Source organism: Orcinus orca, chromosome 7 (assembly GCF_937001465.1).
Source record: "Orcinus orca chromosome 7, mOrcOrc1.1, whole genome shotgun sequence".
In the NCBI taxonomy this organism is placed as follows: domain Eukaryota; kingdom Metazoa; phylum Chordata; class Mammalia; order Artiodactyla; family Delphinidae; genus Orcinus; species Orcinus orca.
Genome location: NC_064565.1, coordinates 112,980,550 through 113,000,733, shown reverse-complemented (window position 1 = coordinate 113,000,733; position 20,184 = coordinate 112,980,550). Strand labels below are relative to the sequence as shown.

The 20,184-nt window shown below is 39.7% G+C and overlaps 1 protein-coding gene and 1 non-coding gene across 12 annotated transcripts in view; one reads left to right on the top strand and one right to left on the bottom strand.

The window, feature by feature from the left end:
- The window catches only part of DIS3L2 (DIS3 like 3'-5' exoribonuclease 2), a 378,320-nt gene that overhangs the window by 251,977 nt on the left and 106,159 nt on the right, over positions 1 to 20,184 (bottom strand). The gene's annotated exons all lie outside the window — the stretch shown is intronic.
- On the top strand, positions 1,800 to 1,902 carry LOC117201921 (U6 spliceosomal RNA). The gene has a single exon (XR_004484072.1). It is a non-coding gene; the product is annotated as a U6 spliceosomal RNA (small nuclear RNA).

The following is a 20,184-nucleotide window of genomic DNA, read 5'->3' as shown; positions in this document are numbered from 1 at the left end:
ACAAAGATATTCACACAATCAGAACACAGACTCTAAAAGTACATACCCAAAGTTTTAAAATATGACTTCATGAAAATGTGATAACAGGAATCTGACTCTTGTCAGACTCACTGATTTATTCATTTGTTCATTCATTAATTTGTTCATTATTTCCACATTTGTTCATTATTTCCAAACAAACAAGGCTCCTTTTCTTTAACAGTTAAGAAAAAGTTCAATTGGCTAAGCCAGAAATCTCTAAAAAGATTCCCCTTAGGCCCCTTCCTGCATGAGAACATAAAGAGTGAAGCAACAGCTAAGTTTTAGATTAATATACAATTACAAAACCAGCTCTCCTGCACTTCTGCCTTGAAACACGAATCCTGGTTTCATACCTGACCCAAAATATATCATTCAAAAAACAGAATTCACTGACAAATTAGAGAAGAAAAAGAAATCTGACATCACTCAAATCAGCAAATCCATTCAATTTCCTTAAATGTGCCGAGCAAATTCAATAACATTTAGGAAGATCTGCCCTTGACCATCCTCAAAGAATTAACACAACCTTGGGCACTGTCAGAACAGCCCAAAGCACAGGCAGGAGGTACATGTGCATACCCTACGTCTAAAGCACGGTGGCTACAACACAATCGCTGGTCTACTGTTCTTTTTTACGTGTCATCCCATACAAACTTTATCTCAGAAAGAAGAGAGCTGGGGGCAGGGGTGAAAGAAAACAACTGACATGCTACAGTTAGAATATGAGGTAAAGTGCAGTCTTCTGGAAAGATGTTAAACAAAGGTTCCAGGCCTTTACTTTCTATTATGTATTTATTTCTTCTGCTAACGGTTTCAGAAAGGATTTGGTTCCCACAGACCAAGGAGAAAATATTAGAGGGTAACCAGAATTCTGACTTTATAAAATTTGAAGGCTTGGGCTTCCCTGGTGGCGCAGTGGTTGAGAGTCCGCCTGCCGATGCAGGGGACACGGGTTCGTGCCCCGGTCCGGGAAGATCCCACATGCTGCGGAGCGGCTAGGCCCGTGAGCCATGGCCGCTGAGCCTGCGTGTCCGGAGCCTGTGCTCCACAACGGAAGAGGCCACAACTGTGAGAGGCCGGTGTACCGCAAAAAAAAAAAAAAAATTGAAGGCTCAACTATCCCACAGTGAAAGGTAGTCTTTGTATGTATGTATATGTGTGTGAGTAAAATAAAAAGAGAATTCTGTAATCACCATGATTCTACCTACCTACATATTAAGAATTACGCTTTGGCTTACACATACAAAGGTTCAAGGAAAAGTCAATGGGAAAAAGAGCACAGTAGAAAGCAATGACCAGAGTACAGCGAGCTTAACTGTACAGCACATTTCAAAACCAACCCAGTTCTGATTTTATGATAATCTCCATGGTTTAGATTACCTATACTCAAGAATTAGTGTTTTAGGCACTAAATTCACTTTTGAGTTACTAAAGCAGAGAATGCTGTATGGTAGCAGGGTTTAATGAATAAATCAAGTCATTCAAAACTGTATAATTAAAATATAAATTAATACATTGCATTTTTAAAGTATTTTCATTCTATTTTTGTTATCGCAGTACAAACAAGAATAAAATAAATGTTATGGGGAAAAAAGATCACCTTAAAGTCATTGGATGCAACAGGCACTCTAGAACCGTTCCATATCACATATTGGTTAAGAATGAGGGTTGTGGAACTCCTACGAGAAATGGCTAACCCAAGTTTAGAAAAGGAAACAAACAAGATGAAACTGGGGACTTCCCTGGTGGCACAGTGGTTAAGAATCCGCCTGCCACGCTCGCTTCAGCAGCACATATACTAAAATTGGAACGATACAGAGAAGATTAGCATGGCCCCTGCACAAGGATGACACGCAAACTCGTGAAGCGTTCCATATTTTTTACTCCAATAAAGATGTTAAAAAATAAATAAATAAATAAAAAGAAAAATCACTAAAGCACTGAAAGTTATTGGAGCTATAGGATGCTACGGCCATTTTCATTCTTAATGAAATGTCAGCCATAATGTTGAATAAAAATGTACTGGATTAAAAATTTTAAGTGTATAGAAAAAAAAAAAGAATCCGCCTGCCAATGCAGGGGACACAGTTTCGATCCCTGGTCCGGGAAGATCCCACATGCCGCGGAGGAACTAAGCCCGTGCACCACAGCTGCTGAAGCCCGCGTGCCTCGAGCCCGTGCTCCACAACAAGAGAAGCCACAGCAATGAGAAGCCCGCGCACCATAACAAGAGAAGCCACAGCAATGAGAAGCCCGCGCACCACAACAAAGGGTAGCCCCCACTCGCCACAACTACATGCAGCCACAAACAAATAAACAAACAATCAAACAAACTAAAAAAAAAAAAAGAACCTGGAAGATCTTGTCATATGGGAAAAACAAGCAAGCTATCACAGGCTACTAGAGCCTCATCTAAAGGACTCAGGAATCATCATGAAAGGGCTCTCTCTGGTCAACCTCAGAAAATTCTAAACATTTATCCTACTTTTCCTAGATAAAATGTACCTCAGGTTAGCCAAACAGTTGATGAGGTAAAATTCTTCTTTATAGAAGAGTTTCAGCTAACTAAGAAGGAATGACTTAAAGACTTTCATTATCACCATTCTGATATCCCTACTGAAATGATGGATGCAGAAGATGACCATCAATGGTTGCAAAATGCTGATGGGGACGGAGTTTTATAATGGATGGACCAGAGCAACAATACCTGAACCCACTGATTAATACAAATATCATAAAAAGAGAAAGAACCAAAGTACTTCCTGATGTACTATAATTAGGAAGTAAATACTATACTGGTGTATGTACTATAATTAGGAAGTAAATACCACCATCTGTGAAGTATTTTCCCCTAACTTGAACTTAAATCTGACCTGATATAGGTAACAGAGGAAGATGTTAAACACCACTAGGGAGAGGATCCATTTACACTCACTCCCTAGATGATTTCATCCAGTCTCATGGCTTTAAATATCTCTATATGCTATTAACTCCAAAAATTAAATGCCTCGCCTCAACCCTTCCCCCAAATTCCAGACACATATCCAATTGCCTACTTGACATCTTCATTTGGATGTCAGCTGGCGCCTCAAACAGGAGAACCCTTGGTCCCCACCAGAACCCATTCCTCTCCCAGCACTGCCTCTCTCGGCAGATGGCACCAAACTGGGGCATCACCCTTGACTCTCTCCTTCTCACACCCCACATCCAATTATCAAGAGAGACTTCCTGTAAAATATATCTTCTTGCCATTTCCACTGTTACTATAAAAATCCAAGCAACCTTTATCTCCTTGCAGAACTACTGTAATAACTGGTCTCCTGAATTCTATTTTGGACCAAAGGAACTAGAGTGATCTTTTTTTTTTTTTTTTTTTGGCTGCGTTGGGTCTTCGTTGCTGCGGGCGGACTTTCTCTAGTTGCGGCAAGTGGGGGCTACTCTTCATTGCGGTGCACAGGCTCCTCATTGCGGCAGCTTCTCTTGTTGCAGAGCACTGGTTCTAGGCACGCGGGCTTCAGCAGTTGTGGTGCACAGGCTTCAGTAGTTGTGGCACACAGGTTTAGGTGCTCCACGGCATGTGGGATCTTCCCAGACCAGGGCTCAAACCCATGTCCCCTGCACTGGCAGGTGGATTCTTAACCACTGCGCCACCAGGGAAGCCTTTGAGTGATCTTTTTAAAACAAATCAGATCATGTCATTCTCGCAATAGCTTCCCAACATCCTTTCATCACCATGCCACAAGGTGTTGTCAAATCTGGCCCATATCTATTTTTGCATTCTCATTTTCTACAACTTCTTCCTCTGCAAATTACACTCCAATCCTAGAGTTCTTCTCGCTATTCATAGAATACTAAAATCTTCCATCTTGAGATTTTTACAATTGCTGTTCCCTCTATCTGGAAAACTCTTTGCCCAGCTATTCACAGGGATTGCTCTCTTCATTTTGGTTAGGTCTCTGCTCAAATATCCTCCTCTCAGAGAGGCATTCCCTGATCACATTAACTAAAACAGCCCCACCTCGCTGTTATGACTCTATTTCTTACCCTGCTTTATTTCTCATCACTGCACTTATCACTACCTGATAATATATTATATACTTACCTGACAATATATTATATACTTTCTGTCTCCCAACTAGGATGTGGGTTTCATAAGCACAGAGGCCATTTTATTCACTGCTATATTCTAAGAGTTAGGAATAGCATTTAGTACTCACTCAAATATATGTTGAATGAATGAACAGCAATTAAGTAGGAAATGACCTGTTCAGAGTCTATCTTCCCTGATAAGTATAAACTCCATGAAGTCACATTATATACTCAAGTCTCATCTGAATGAATAAAGAACCAGAGACGGCATACTGCATCTAACATTTCCACACATCTAAACTCTACCCATCTCTCAAGACCTAGTCCAAATGCCTTGGATTTTCTATAACCCAGAATCCACCACATAGTCTTCTCAGGTCCTCCTCATGCCCTGCTACCTGCCCCAGACCAGAGTAATTTCTTCCTTTTCTAAAGTCCCAAAGCAATTTATACACACCTCTTCTACGGCACTTCTCATTTTTTTCACTACGCTAGTGGTATCTATGTATGTGATTTACCTCATCTGTTAAGGCTGTTTGCTCATCAATAATATCTCTCTGTATATTCTATGGCAACTTGCATAATCAATCTAGGTGCTCAATATTTGATGAATAAACATTATTTGATGGATAAAAGGGTAGAAAAATGAAAAAAGGAATATAAAAGACTATCAGGATGCAAGAGAGTTTTCAGCACAGTTTCCAGACACACGAATATGTGGATTAGAAAGCAGAAGCCCAATTTTCCCTGGATCTGTAAAGTAAGGGGCCTTCTTCTGTGGGACTGACCTTGAAAGAGTTGAAAAGTCTAGCTCAGTGGTTCTCAGTTTTGAAGTTTAGCAGATCCTGCTGAGAATCAGAAGAAAGCTATAACTCCTTCCTCCACAGAAAAATGCACATCTACAAGTAGACAGAAAGTACTCTATAAGAATTTAAGAGTAAGGGGAGTAAAAAGTCTGGTGCTGGAGGCTACCAGTTCAGGTTGGTCAGTATTTTGGAGAGCTCTGGGCTCGGAGTGAAAGGAGGGAGGCCTCAGGAGAATGGATATATTACTGACCTGGTTAACTGAGGACTTTAAAACTTCCTCTGGTTTCCTCCACAGACCTGAGAGAGAGGCAGCTGACTGCACTTATTATTCTGAGTGCACGCTGCAACTGGGATTATTTCTCCCTTGGAGATTTAGTCTAGTCTCTGGAGGACAGGACAGAAACAGATCAGTGAGGGAACCAAATCGCTGGGGCACACAGAACTTTTTCACTCTCAAGTCTTGTTGCATGAACGGGATAGGATGAGCATCACATAACCTGCTAATAAAAATAAACAGTGAAAATGCAAATACAAACACACACACACACACACAGAAATGTTTGTCAGATATACCCTGAAGTTAGTTTTACCATGGATACATCTGTAATCTACCTATTGTCTCCTTTTGGAAGGTGAAATTGGGCGACAGAGTGGTGTGGCAGTGTAATGAAGGGAAAAGGTGATCCCCTTTCTCCAACAGGCTGCAATCTCTGGCGGGCGGAGAGCAGTAATGTGGCCTCTTCAGTAGTACTTGGGAGGAACCCTGAAAACCGTTAGGGATGAAATTGAGAGGAGGCTATTAGAAGCTTACCACTGAAAGAAATAGGCCTACGCCCAGAATCTTGAGCTCTGAGACACAGAGAAGAAGAGATACACCTTTTGGAAAAGGAGAGTGGGTGTAGCATGACTTCTGTACTTTAAGGGGAACCCTGTGTTAGCAAAGGAATAGCAAAATGCCTTTTAGAATATCCCTAATTCGAAGACAAGAACACTTGCTAAATCAGAGACATGATGCAACCATGTGAATGGAAAATGTCTAAGGAAGACGCTAATCTAAAAGGCTGGCAGAATTTTAGAAAATAATATTTGAGAAAATATATAGGGAAATACATTTTAAACATAACCAAAAAGCACTGCCATGAAAGAAGATAATGATAAATTCAACTCCATTAAAAGTAAATTTTTCCTTTTATCCTAAAATAATGTAAAAGAAATTTAAAAAGATAAGCCATAGAAGTACTCAAATCCAGAATATATAAAGAGCTGCTATAGATCAATGAAAGACAATCCAACAGAGAAATGGGGAAAAGGCTTAAAGGCACTTAACAAAATAGTGGCTCTTTACTGCCAAATAAACAAAGAAGATGGAAAGCTGCTCAGCCTCGTTTGTCATCAGAGAAATGCAAATTAAAACCACAATGAGATATCACCACAAACCCACAGGCAGGCAAAAACTAAAAATCCTGACAATACCAAATGTCAGCAAGAATGTACCGCGACACTTTGCTGGTATAAATGTAAACTGGTCCAGCCCTTTGTGAAACAGATCAAGACTGTGAGGGAAAGCAGAAAACAGATCTACTCAACTCCCGCCCTGGCTTATTCCACTACACTGCCCTGCATCCCTCAGGATTTTGATAGGTGAACACAGGAAAAGGAGACTAAGATGGGAAAGGACACATATGCAAAAGCAAGGAGATAAGAAAATACAAATTTTCCCTCAGGAAAGGCAAGTAGTAGTGAAAATGTACAGTAGGAGTGAGAAAAGAGGATGAAGAAGCAAACATGAAGAGCACCGAATGCCAAGTTAATGAGTCTGGTCTTTACTGTAAAGTTAGTAAAGTGAGAAGTAGGGAAAAGTGGTTAAGAGAAGGAACTGTAGTCAACACACCTGGGTTTGCATCATGGCTCTGCTGCTTAGTAGCTATGCCACTTTGGCAAAGCTATGTAATCTCTTTGAACCTCAGTTTCACTATATTTAAAATGGGGACAAGAGTACCCAATATCATAAGATTATTGTGGAACTGAGATAATATATGAAAAGCTCTTAGCACAGGTGCCAGGAACAAAGTTGTAAGTGAATCTGTATAGAAGGAAACAAATTTAGTCTTTAGAACCGGGAAGTCCAAGGTGATGGGGAACATCCAGGTGGTAGCTGGAAATGTAGATCAGGAGATGGGAAGAGTGTATTGGAGGACAGAAATCCAGATTAGGAAGTTAACCACAATGGTTCAGCAAAGGCAAAGCTTCTCTGAAAACAGAAGCTGAGAACAGAGCACTGAGAAAAGGAACACACAAGGAACAGGAGTTAGTGAAGCAGAGAGAATTTAAATATAATTATGAACACGTTAAACACTAAGACTTCCATTATCACTCTTCACATTCATATTGCACTATCTTCCCTGTGCTTTACACACATTAACTAATTTGATCTACACAACCACCCTGGGTGATACACAGGAGAATAATTATCTCCATCTCACAGGAAAAAACAGGTTCAGACATGTCACAATCCCAGAGCTACTAAATAGCAGAGCTGTGACATGACCACAGATCCAGGGCTCTAAGTCCAGCTCTCAGTCCTGGACACGCGTATGGGAGATTTCCTGCAAACAGATTCAGAGTGAGCTTTGCATGTACATCTCCCGCCAACACCCACTGCATGAAACACCTCTGCATCTTTTGCCTGCCTGGCAAATAATCAAAATTCAAGATCCAGCTCTTCTGTGACTGCTTCTCTGACTAAACTCCCCCATCTCTTAAGAAATGGTTGTTTCCTTCCTTTGTTCACTGCTATTCCTTACCTATTGATTCATTATCAGTTTGTTGATCAAGTTATATTCCATTTATTTGTTTACATATTTCTCTCTTCCACCAGACAGCAAACCATACCACATTCATTTTTTATATTCTCCAGAGGCTCCCAAAATGCTTGGCATATAAAACATGCTCAATAAATATTAGTTTCCTTTTCTCTTCTTCTGACGAAAATGAGAAAGACTTGAATTGGCTGTAAAAGAAGAATTCTAAAAAAATTACAAGAAATAAATAACTACCAAGCAGCAAGAGCCAGCTAAATTCAGATGCTTATCTACATGATACTGCATGATAACTGCACTGCCCTCCACTACTACACTGTCTGGAAACCAGGGACGAGCCACCAGTTATTTTATCAGAGTTGAAACTTATCACCATAAGAAGCAAATATAAGTACGCATGCAAATGAATAAAACTGGAAGACATTTAAATAAATGCATTTTCCTAAAATAATTCTAGACCTTCATATTTAAATTATAACTCCAGTTTCAATATGGACCCAAATGTAACCATAAAGTTCACTGTCACCAATTTAAAACATTTTTAGCTAGAAAAATCATGAATGCCTGAAGACGAGAAAGCCAAAATGTGAGCACAGCTTCCAGGGATGTTTCCTGATTTCTGCAGAGTGTGAAGTACCAATCTGTCCCTTAGAAGGCGCGTGGGGGGATGTCTACACTGAGCTGTAAATCAGATCAACTGCAAAGAGCAACTCAAACTCAACAGAGTCAAGAAACCGGTCACTTTAAAACTCAATTAGTTTTTTTCTTCTCCCTCCTTTTATAATTAATATAATGTATTTCAAAACTGGGGAGCAAAAGTACCTGTAACCAATTTAAATGGAATCGTAAATAAAAACGCCACGTAACATTCCCAAACTCCAAGCATGAAACATTTCATAGTCTCCCTGTGTACTGATATAAAAAACCCTTCCTTGAACATAAAAGCCATCTTTGAAGAGTGCTATTTTAAATCTCATAAAGACAACAAGTCTATATTAGCACTGGAAAATTCTGTTCCAAGCAAATAAATTCTATGACATTCCCCTGGGGCAGGGGTTGCTGTCAACTTGGTAAAATGGAGCTTCTCCAAAGAGATTTACATATGCCTATGTCCACAGGCACTTTCTGCTGAAAGGGCTGTTTACAACAGTGTCAGCTGAAGGCTTTGTGCACAGGAGATAATGCCCTGCCTATCCCACTACCTGAGCCTCTGATTCAGAGCTAATGCATGTCATGAAGTCTACCTAGGAGCCGCTTTTCGTTTCCTGGCTTCTCTGGCTGGGCTTAAGTGACAGTACTCACTTGCCACACATGTTTTAACAAACTTTCAAATCCCTTAATGGCATGCTTGGGACAAAGTATAATACACTGTTCAGGAAATAACCTTGGAGCCAAGAAAAGCAATTGATATTTCCACAGGGAGTTCCCGACAAGGCTTGCCAATAAGCTTCTTTCATTTTAAAACATGATCATGGATACTATCATTTTAAAGACATATTACAGACGTTCTTAAAGGTATATATGTTAATTGGGAACTTTGTTTGCCTATGGTAGTTTAATCCAAGAGTGCCTTTTATTTAGTTAACAGGAGTAGAACAAACTGTCCCCATTCTTCCCAGTTATTCAGGCCCAAAATCTTGTTATCCTTATCAACGGATCAATTCCTCCCTCCCTCCCCCCCCCACCCCCCAATTACATCCATCAGCTCATCCTATCGCTCTATCTTCATCGCCACCATGGCCACCCTGACTGATGCACAGGCCCTACCTGATCTCTGCCCCCACCCTGTGATCCTGCTGACTTCATCTCCAACTATGCCCCACCTCAGCATCTTTGCTATCCCTTGAACACGTTAGGCATGTATTCACTGTTCCCCAAGATCTTCCCAAGGACAGCTCCCTCACTTCCTTCAGTTCTTACTCAAAGTCACCTCCTCAAGGCAGCCTTCTTTGGTCACCCTATTTAAAATCTCAACCCACCCCCAAATTCATATCTCCCTTATTTTACTTATTTTTCCTCTTCAGTACCTACCACTATTGAGCGTGGTATTTTATTTACATTATTAAGTCTTCCCCAGTGAAACACAAGCTCCATGAAAGTGGGGACTTTTTCTCCTGTTTATTCACTGTTATATTGCCAATACTTGATATAGCACCTAACACAATGTCTCCGACACAATTCCATCCTAATGTGCTACTATCACCTTAAACTCAAACCATCAAACACCACTCTAGTCCTTCCCCTCAAAGCACCTCCCCTTCCTGTTCTCTTTTTTATTAACACCATGACCACTTTCTTCCAGGCCTTTCAAACTCAAAACCTCACAACCATATTTGACTCTTTCTACTGCCAAACATACTGCTTCACCAAATCCTTCACTTGTCTTTTTACAAGAGCTCTTATATTTCCACAAATTCCCTGGTATTCTCAGGACCATCCTACAAACTTCCAGAAAAAAAAAAGATCTGATTAAACTACCTTTTTACTCAAAATTTTTGATGGATTTCTCTTCCCTGGAGAAACTAATTCTCTGTGCTTTGGCTTATCATTCAAAGACCTTGACCTTCTCAATGCCCACTGACCTTTTTTAACCATTTTAATCTTATCTGCCAGTTCCTTCCATTATACACCATTCACAGGCCACCGCAAACTCTTTCCTGGCTTAGATCACATCAACTCAAAAACAGGCTTCTAGGGCTTCCCTGGTGGCGCAGTGGTTGAGAGTCCGCCTGCTGATGCAGGGGACGCGGGTTCGTGCCCCGGTCCGGGAAGATCCCACATGCCGCGGAGCGGCTGGGCCCGTGAGCCATGGCCGCTGAGCCTGCGCGTCCGGAGCCTGTGCTCCGCAACGGGAGAGGCCACAACAGGGAGAGGCCCGCGTACAGCAAAAAAAAAAATAAATAAATAAATAAAATAAAAAATAAAAAAAAAAACAGGCTTCTAGCAACTTAGAACAGCAGGATCTGTCTCCCTTTGTCCATTTCTCTGTGAGTACAGTAAGGAAAACCATATAACTCCCTTGTTAAATTGTTTGATTCTTTTTAAAAAATATTTTAAGAAAGAAAGGAAACAGGGCTCTTGGAGAAATGATCGGTATCTGTCAAGGAGCCCTCTGTGCAGAGCAGGCCTGGACTGAAGGAGAGGAAGAGTGCAGACGTCTAATGAGTCTGGCTTTAGGGTCTCTGGACACTGTTCCGAAGGGATCACGGGACTTGAAACAGAATTATGGGTGTCTTGTAACACATGCCCTCTCTCCTTTTCTGCACGGCCACCACAAGAAACTAACTAACCACAACTTCACCCTGATACAACCAAGCCTCTGTGCCTAGTCACCAAAGAGAGTAAGAAGCAGGCATACTTCCCCTAGAGGAGAGACAATTCACAGAACACAGCAGATTCCAACTAGAATAATCTCCGTAGCAAGGTATTATGTACTTTGATGCTAGAAATGAGCAGAGGTGGGGAAGAGAATTTGGCAGAATATCACACCAAGTTCCGAAACTCAGGAACAAATAAAGTCAGGCAAGAGGGTGGATAGAAGGAAACCTGGGTAAGCCCTAGGGGAGAGTTCCCAAGAGAGAGAAGAACTAGACAGAAGAACTTCCAAGAACAGAGTTCATGGAAAGAATAGACAATTACTGAGATTTAGTGAAAGAATATATACATTTACATGTAACTTTGTACTCAGTGACTGCTTTTCTCTTAACCTTACTCTTTATTGTATTTTGACTTAAGTCTCTAAAACATACTCAATGTATTAATAATGAGTGTTTTAACTGCAAGAGACAGAATAACTTGAATTGGCTGATTAGCTTACACAAGTAACTGATTAGCTTACATAACTGAGTCAATCTGATCATATTGAGAGGCCCATCTGATATTTGCAGAGGGAGGGAGTGATAGGGGGCCGGCGGGGCGCTCTCAGATTTCCTCAATATTAGCTCCAAAACCAGGGCAGCCTCTCTCTTCGTGTGTCAAGAAGGATTCCAGGAGCTTCAGAATATATCCCATCCTCTTACAGACCACAGTGGGAAAAAAGAGAGAAATTCTTGCCCAGGTGCTCTGCAAAAAAATCCCGGGACTAGGCTTCTGGGGTTGATTTTGGTCACATGCCCAGTCCTGAATCCATCGCTGTAGCAAGGAGGTAGACTAGACGGTACTCCCCTGCATCTGAGGAATGTGGCCAGTTCTTCAATCCTAGTAAAGAACAAAGCTGAAGTCTCCTTAGAAATGCTCAAAGTGGGGTTCTTTTGAAAGATAATTCTTTGTATTTTTATTCATAGTAGAAGCCTACTAGTAATAATTTCCACCTGTTTCCATGAATCAAAGATCATTCCCCTTTTAGAATCACAACCATTTCTGACATGGAATCAAAGCAAGAATGTTAACATCATTCAGGAAAGAAAACAACCTAAAAAGTTTAAACAACATGCTCATGGATGTAGAGCGCATGTCAAATAAAGATTATTTGTATTTGAAGTTTTTACATGTATAGAGACTTAGCTGCAGTACCTGACCTCAGATTCCTTCACATCACACCATCTGTAGCAAAATGAATTTCACATCCTTGAGACACACTTCAATATGCTGGACCACACTGAAGAATAAGCTCAATTTGTAGACCATTCCAGAAAACCAGACAGTATACAATGAAAATTTTTCAGAGCAAGGGATATTCAGGACATTAACGTAAGGGCCACAGTCCCAGAGCCTAAGGATGTTCCATATAGCCAATTTACTAATAACAGATTAACCACAATTATCCGAAAAGTCAGCCAACACTTGAACTACCACACTCATGTACTGATAATAAAAACTGAAACCACATTTGATTAGTGGTTGCTGGCACACTATAAGCTGTGTGCCTATTGCTAGATTTTTAAATAGATTTAAGGTATGGCCAACTCTAAAAAACTTACTTGTATCTGCAACCATCCTTTCCTTCTTCCCACCTCAAACCACAGATAGAGTGATCCAGCTTTGGATACTATTTCTTGCCTTGAGGGCTTTGCTCATAGGGTAGTGCCTTCTCCCCCACTATTTCACTGCCCCCTCCTTCTACATGATAAACTTTCTCATGTCATCATACAGATGTTCTCTATCATTTCCCATCTTTGAAAACATTTTCATAAAACTGAAGTAGCTATACTAACATCACACAAAGTGGAATTCAAGAAAAAAAAGTATTACAGGGGTCAAAGAGGATCATTTCATGTTAATAAAAAAGTCAATGCATTAGCAAGATATAATGACTGTAAATGTACATGCACCTAATAAAAAAGCTTCAAACCAGATGAAGCAAAAACTGACAAAAGTAAAGGGAGAAATAAACAAATCCTCAATCATAAATATTTATCAAATAAGTAATAAAACAACTAGACAAAAAAACAGTAACACAGAAGATCTGAAATAAATAAATGTATACATACACACACACATATATAATCTCAGAGGTCCTTATCCATAGTACATGAAGTCTTACAATTCATTAACACAAAGACAAACCAATTAAAAAATGGGTTAAAGAGTTGCACAGACACCTCAGAAAAGACTAAATGTATATAAATGGCCAATGAGCATATACACACACAAAATGTTCAGTATCATTTTCTCATCAGGAAAATGCAAAACAAAAGATAACAAACAACTACAACAACAAAAAGTAATATTATTATCTGCCCACAAGAATGGCTAAAATAATACTACTATATTCTGGTAAGGAAGTGGAGAAACAGAATCTCTCATACATTTTTTTTTTTTTTTTTAAAACATCTTTATTGGAGTATAGTTGCTTTACAATGGTATGTTAGTTTCAGCTTCACATCAAAATGAATCATTTATATATATACATATGTTCCCATATCTCTTCCCGCTTGCGTCTCCCTCCCTCCCACCCTCCCTATCCCACCCCTCCAGGCGGTCACAAAGCACCGAGCTGATCTCCCTGTGCTATGCAGCTGCTTCCCACTAGCTATCTACCTTACGTTTGGTAGTGTATATATGTCCATGCCTCTTTATCGCTTTGTCACCGTTTACCCTTCCCCCTCCCCATAGCCTCAAGTCCATTCTCTAGTAAGTCTGTGTCTTTATTCCTGTTTCACCCCTAGGTTTTTCATGACATTTTTTTTTTCTTAAATTCCATATATATGTATTAGCATACGGTATTTGTCTCTCTCTTTCTGACTTACTTCACTCTGTATGACAGACTCTAGGTCTATCCACCTCATTACAAATAGCTCAATTTCGTCTCTTTTTATGGCTGAGTAATATTCCATTGTATATATGTGCCACATCTTCTTTATCCATTCATCCGATGATGGACACTTAGGTTGTTTCCATCTCTGGGCTATTGTAAATAGAGCTGCAATGAACATTTTGGTACATGTCTCTTTTTGAATTATGGTTTTCTCAGGGTATATGCCCAGTAGTGGGATTGCTGGGTCATATGGTAGTTCTATTTGTAGCTTTTTAAGGAACCTCCATACTGTTCTCCACAGTGGCTGTATCAATTTACATTCCCACCAACAGTGTAAGAGGGTTCCCTTTTCTCCACACCCTCTCCAGCATTTATTGTTTCTAGATTTTTTGATGATGGCCATTCTGACTGGTGTGAGATGATATCTCATTGTAGTTTTGATTTGCATTTCTCTAATGATTAGTGATGTTGAGCATTCTTTCATGTGTTTGTTGGCACTCTGTATATCTTCTTTGGAGAAATGTCTATTTAGGTCTTCTGCCCATTTTTGGATTGGGTTGTTTGTTTTTTTGTTATTAAGCTGCATGAGCTGCTTATAAATTTTGGAGATTAATCCTTTGTCAGTTGCTTCATTTGCAAATATTTTCTCCCATTCTGAGGGATGTCTTTTGGTCTTCTTTATGGTTTCCTTTGCTGCGCAAAAGCTTTGAAGTTTCATTAGGTCCCATTTGTTTACTTTTGTTTTTATTTCCATTTCTCTAGGAGGTGGGTCAAAAAGGACCTTGCTGTGATTTATGTCATAGAGTGTTCTGCCTATGTTTTCCTCTAAGAGTTTGATAGTTTCTGGCCTTACATTTAGGTCTTTAATCCATTTTGAGCTTATTTTTGTGTATGGTGTTAGGGAGTGATCTAATCTCATACTTTTACATGTAGCTGTCCAGTTTTCCCAGCACCACTTATTGAATAGGCTGTCCTTTCTCCACTGTACATTTCTGCCTCCTTTGTCAAAGATAAGGTGACCATATGTGCGTGGGTTTATCTCTGGGCTTTCTATCCTGTTCCATGGATCTATCTTTCTGTTTTTGTGCCAGTACCATACTGTCTTGATTACTGTAGCTTTGTAGTATAGTCTGAAGTCAGGAAGCCTGATTCCTCCAGCTCCATTTTTCGTTCTCAAGATTGCTTTGGCTATTCGGGGTCTTTTGTGTTTCCATACAAATTGTGAGATTTTTTGTTCAAGTTCTGTGAAAAATGCCAGTGGTAGTTTCATAGGGATTGCACTGAATCTGTAGATTGCTTTGGGTAGTAGAGTCATTTTCACAATGTTGATTCTTCCAATCCAAGAACATGGTATATCTCTCCATCTATTTGTATCGTTTTTAATTTCTTTCATCAGTGTCTTATAATTTTCTGCATACAGGTCTTTTGTCTCCTTAGGTAGGTTTATTCCTAGGTATTTTATTCTTTTTGTTGCAATGGTAAATGGGATCTCATACATTTTTAATGGTAGTGAAAAATGGTACAACTACTTTGGAAAACAGCCTTATGGTTTTTTATAAAGACAAACATATGTTTACCATATGACCCAGCAATTCCACTTCTAGGCATTTGACCAAGAGAAATAAAAACATATGTTCATACAAAGACACGTACAGCAACATTCATAGCAGTTTTATTCTTAATGGTCAAAAGCTGAAAATAATCCAAACGTCCTTCAGCTGGTGGATGGGTAAACAAACTCTGGGACATCAACACAATGGAATACTATTTAGCAACGCAAAACAACATGGATGAATCCCAAATGCATTATGCTAATAGAAAAAGGCCAGACTCAAAATAATTCCATTTATATGACATTCCGCAAAAGACAAATCCATAGGGACATAAAACAGATTAGTGGTTGGCAGGGGCTGTGGGGTAAGGGGAAGTGTTGGCTAAAAAGAGACACAAGGGAATTTGTGGGTAGGACGGAACTGTTTTCCATCTTGACTGTGGTAGAGGTTACACATAGCTACACATGCTTTAAACTTCATAGAACTGAATGCTAAAAAGGGTAAATTTTACTATATGCTAATATGTGAACCAAATAAATCTCTTTGTACCCAAGCCAAACAAGCTGAGCATCCATATACAGTGGGGAGCAAAAACTCAATTAAAACCTTGAAAGTATGAGCCCAAGTTATCAACTGAAAATACCACATATCTTTCATTCTGACAAAATTTAAAACGCAATAAACATTTATTAAAACCTTATAATGTGCAAGGCATCTATTAGGCATTAAATAACTCCTCCGTACAGTGAGGTGACACTTAATAGTTAACAAAATACTTTCAAAAATATCATCATTAGTATTGGCCTACTGGTACCTGGAAATAAGTAGGGCCCACAGAGCACATTCCCAAATACCTTCAAGCAGAAGTAAATACCATTTGAATGGCATAAGCTCCAACAAAAGGAATGATTGCTTCCTGCTGAGATGACCAAGAAGGGCTTAGAAAGATGGTGGTTAACAGCATGGATATTATGGTGGTTAACAGCATGGATATTATGAAAAACATGATATAGAAAAAGTCCAGGAAGTAGGCATGTTTAAGGAACAAGTAGACAGATGTAGTTAGAGCTGGACACTTCTGAAAAGTCACACACACACAAATCCAAAAGGAAGACTGAGCTCTGCCTTGCCGAAGACCGCCTTGAATGTCTTCCATAGTACCTTAGTTAAAATGCACATGTGTGCACACACAGTTTATTTCTTTTCTTTTTTCTCAACTTGATGCTTAAAAGAAAGATAGCCATCAAGACAAATATCAAGAGAGAAATGATATGGACTTCCCTGGAGGTCCAGTGGTTAAGACTCTGTGCTTCCACTGCAGGGGGCACGGGTTCGATCCCTGGTCAGGGAACTAAGATCCTATGTGCCACGCGGCACAGCCAGAAAAAAAGGATAGAAATGATACAATACTCTATACACGGGTAGAGCCGAGGTTCTTGTACACCAAGTGCCACTGATTAACCGGCTATAGGATTCCATGTAAAAAACTAGAACTCCCAACGTTAAAAGAACACAAGCCCAAAAATAATATGGTACAATGATGGGGAATCACAGCCTGAGTGAGGAGGCAAGGATTGAAGCCTGAGTAAGAAAGGTGACCTAGTAGAATAGCAGGCAATGTCAGCATATTGGTTACAAACAGGGATGAGCAAATAAGTAAATATATGGACAATAAGAGCCAGGTTTCTCATCATGAAAGAAGAGAGTTACAAATACCAAAAGGGTGAAACTATAATGAACCCTGTGGTGTTGCACTGGAACTGGAGCTTTTAGTGTCAACTCACAGTTTTCAAGATAGGTAGGTAGGCAGGTAGCTACCTAGTCAGACAGACAGACACAGAGAATAAGTAAATACTTATATTTCCTAGCTCTCTTCATTGAGAAGGCTTGGGAGCATCTGGATTTATGCACTAAACGGTACCAGGACTTCTTAGAAAATGGCTAATTTCTTGGCTAACACAGGGAAAGATGAGGCTGGAACATCTCCAGAATATAAAGTGTTCAAAGGATGACAAGAACATGTCAAAATGACACAGGAACCAACTTAGGGGGCGTCCACTGGCCAAATCTGGGGCAATGGAGCAAAATAAGGAGAGTAACAGATTACTCCTCTGGAAAATTACATAATCTACTCTTTCCCCCAAAAGGCATCTCTATACTAAACATACCCACTTCTCAGGAATTGCGAATTCAAACACTTGCTCGATGATACAGTAGTGCCTTTCTCTCCCTTTAAGATTTCCACTATCACTTCCATATCATTGGGTCATGACAGCATGAGCACCTGTCTCTCCCTATAATAAGCCACCTAAACTTGGACCAGACAAGGATGGAGAAGGGGCCTCTCAGCATAGATGACTCCAGAGAAAGCAACATGCCTCAATCGCTGAAGCCAAGGCAGGCTTTCCTCTACCTCAGCACACCCGGAGCTGGAGGCCCCGGCAGGTGGACAAGAGGACCCTACGAACCTAAAGCAAATCTCCTAAGATCTTTGAATAAGCATTGATAAGTATATTTGTGTAAGGAAGTTGTTTTCTTTCAGAGCAAAAACTAACGTGTTTCTGCTGTTGGTCCTGTTGTTCTTTTTACCTTGTTCAGCCCTGAGTATGGTATAGCATCATTACTTCAGACAATAGGGTGGGGCAGACTTTCACTAATGAGGCAGTTCCTTCTCCACTATGGAGACTATATTTCTGAACAACTGTATATAATCCAATATCATTTTCAATTCATATTTCACATAAAGTCATATTTCATTTCAAACCAACAAGACCTCAAATGTTCCCTATGGGCTCTATGCACAGAACTGTACTTCCAAGGTTCAGAAGTTGACACAACAGAGGAAGCTATTGTGAACTCTAAGACCAGTCTGGCTACCACATATAAAATTATCCCTGGAGGAAATCTGCTTATGTGATTTAGCTTTGAAGAAGAAGTAGGAAAAAAAAAAGAAAAAGAAACCTGGCCAAGCTGTAAAGTGCAGTGGAAGTGTATGTGCACATGTATTCACAACAGTGTAAGAGCAAGGAGCTTATCTGCATTGTGGTCAACCTTCTTTTCAAGTTAAGACCTACCCAAAGCTTTGGGAAGAACGTTACATTAACAAGAGGCTCTCCAGCTTCACTGTTTAAGTCTCCAGTCACGTAAGAAACATGTTTTTGCTTTCCCGTTAGTACTTCCTTCCTTGCTTCGCAGACAGCTAAGCTCAGGTACCAAACAGAAAGCTATTTTTCAACAAGTGCGGCCTAAAGGGATCTCTTTGGGGTTACGTAGTCACTGACAGCCCAAATACTACTTTCAAAATCAGATGTTAAAATCTGGTTTTAAAAGAATTATTCTAAAGTCATCTAGATTTGGGGCTTACACTGGGTTAAGTGCTGCTATTATTTGGATACTTAAGCCAATGGTGAGTCTTCTGATGGTAGAGTAACATTTTTTTAACCAAAAGTTTCTAAAAGCACAGGGCTAGAAATATAATTTTCATACTCTTTTATTTGAATCATTTTAAAAGCTTTCATCTTTCCCCCACTTTGACAGAAGCATAAAAAATGAGCTCAATGTAAGCTGGTACTGCCATATAACCTCTCAGTTTATGCCACTGCAAAAATTCTTCTGAAAATTACCCTGGGCAGAGATTTCTGTATACAAAGTATCAGCCAAGAACAAATTTTTATAGCTGACTTCTAAACCCTTTAAAATTGCATTTTATAATGGAAATACTGAGAGATGCTTTACCCTTAAAGCACTATTTTAATATTTCTAGCTTTTCCAGAATACAATACTATGAACTCAGGACCAGAGATGCAAAACAGAAGAAGCCATAAGTTATAAAGCTATTTTTTTAAAATAGGCACAAAGAAAAATGTTTTATGGATCAAACATGTTTACATGCATTTACCTGCCATACCTATTACATTTCATTTTCAAATGCTTTCCCAAACCATTTAGTCAGTTTTCCTATCTGTGGACATTTTATCCCAAAGATTCTTTGTGATCAATGATTGACTTCAACATGGCTTTACACTCTTTCAACCATATAGAGTCCAGTCCCTGTTTCCACACTTGGGAAAAGTAGGGATATTATCTAACTTCATATTGTTTCAAGGAAGAGGAAGGCTGTAAACCAGCATGAGTCTTAGAAAACTTGGAACAGCAGGAAGCCATTTCTGGGAAGTAAGTACCCAAAACAAAGAAAATTTGTGACAAGGACATCCCAGGGCACAGCATAAACACAGGCATAGTAGACATCTGTGGCTAAATGAATTTCTCCCCTACACCTCCCTACTATCTTCACTATCAGCTTAGACCTCTAATTAGAAACAGAGAAATTTACCCACTCTCAGTATCCTCCATCCTGATCCAAACTGCATCCACAACATAACCAAACGATGTGCACTTATATCCTCTGGATTCTAGAAAGCCTGTGATATGAAGAAACGGTCACAGAGGTAGAGCCTCCAAGAACTAAGATACTGGATTTGCTGTTCAATACATAACTTGAAGCACGTCACATTACTTCTAACTTGAAACATGTCCTAGTTCCCTCACCTTTAAAATAAGGAAGTTATACACCACATTAAAAAAATGAAAAATAAAAATCATATGATCATCTCAATAGATGCAGAAAAAGCACTTGACAAAATTCAATATCGATTTATGATAAAAACTCTCAACAGACTGAGTCTGGAGGGAATGTACCT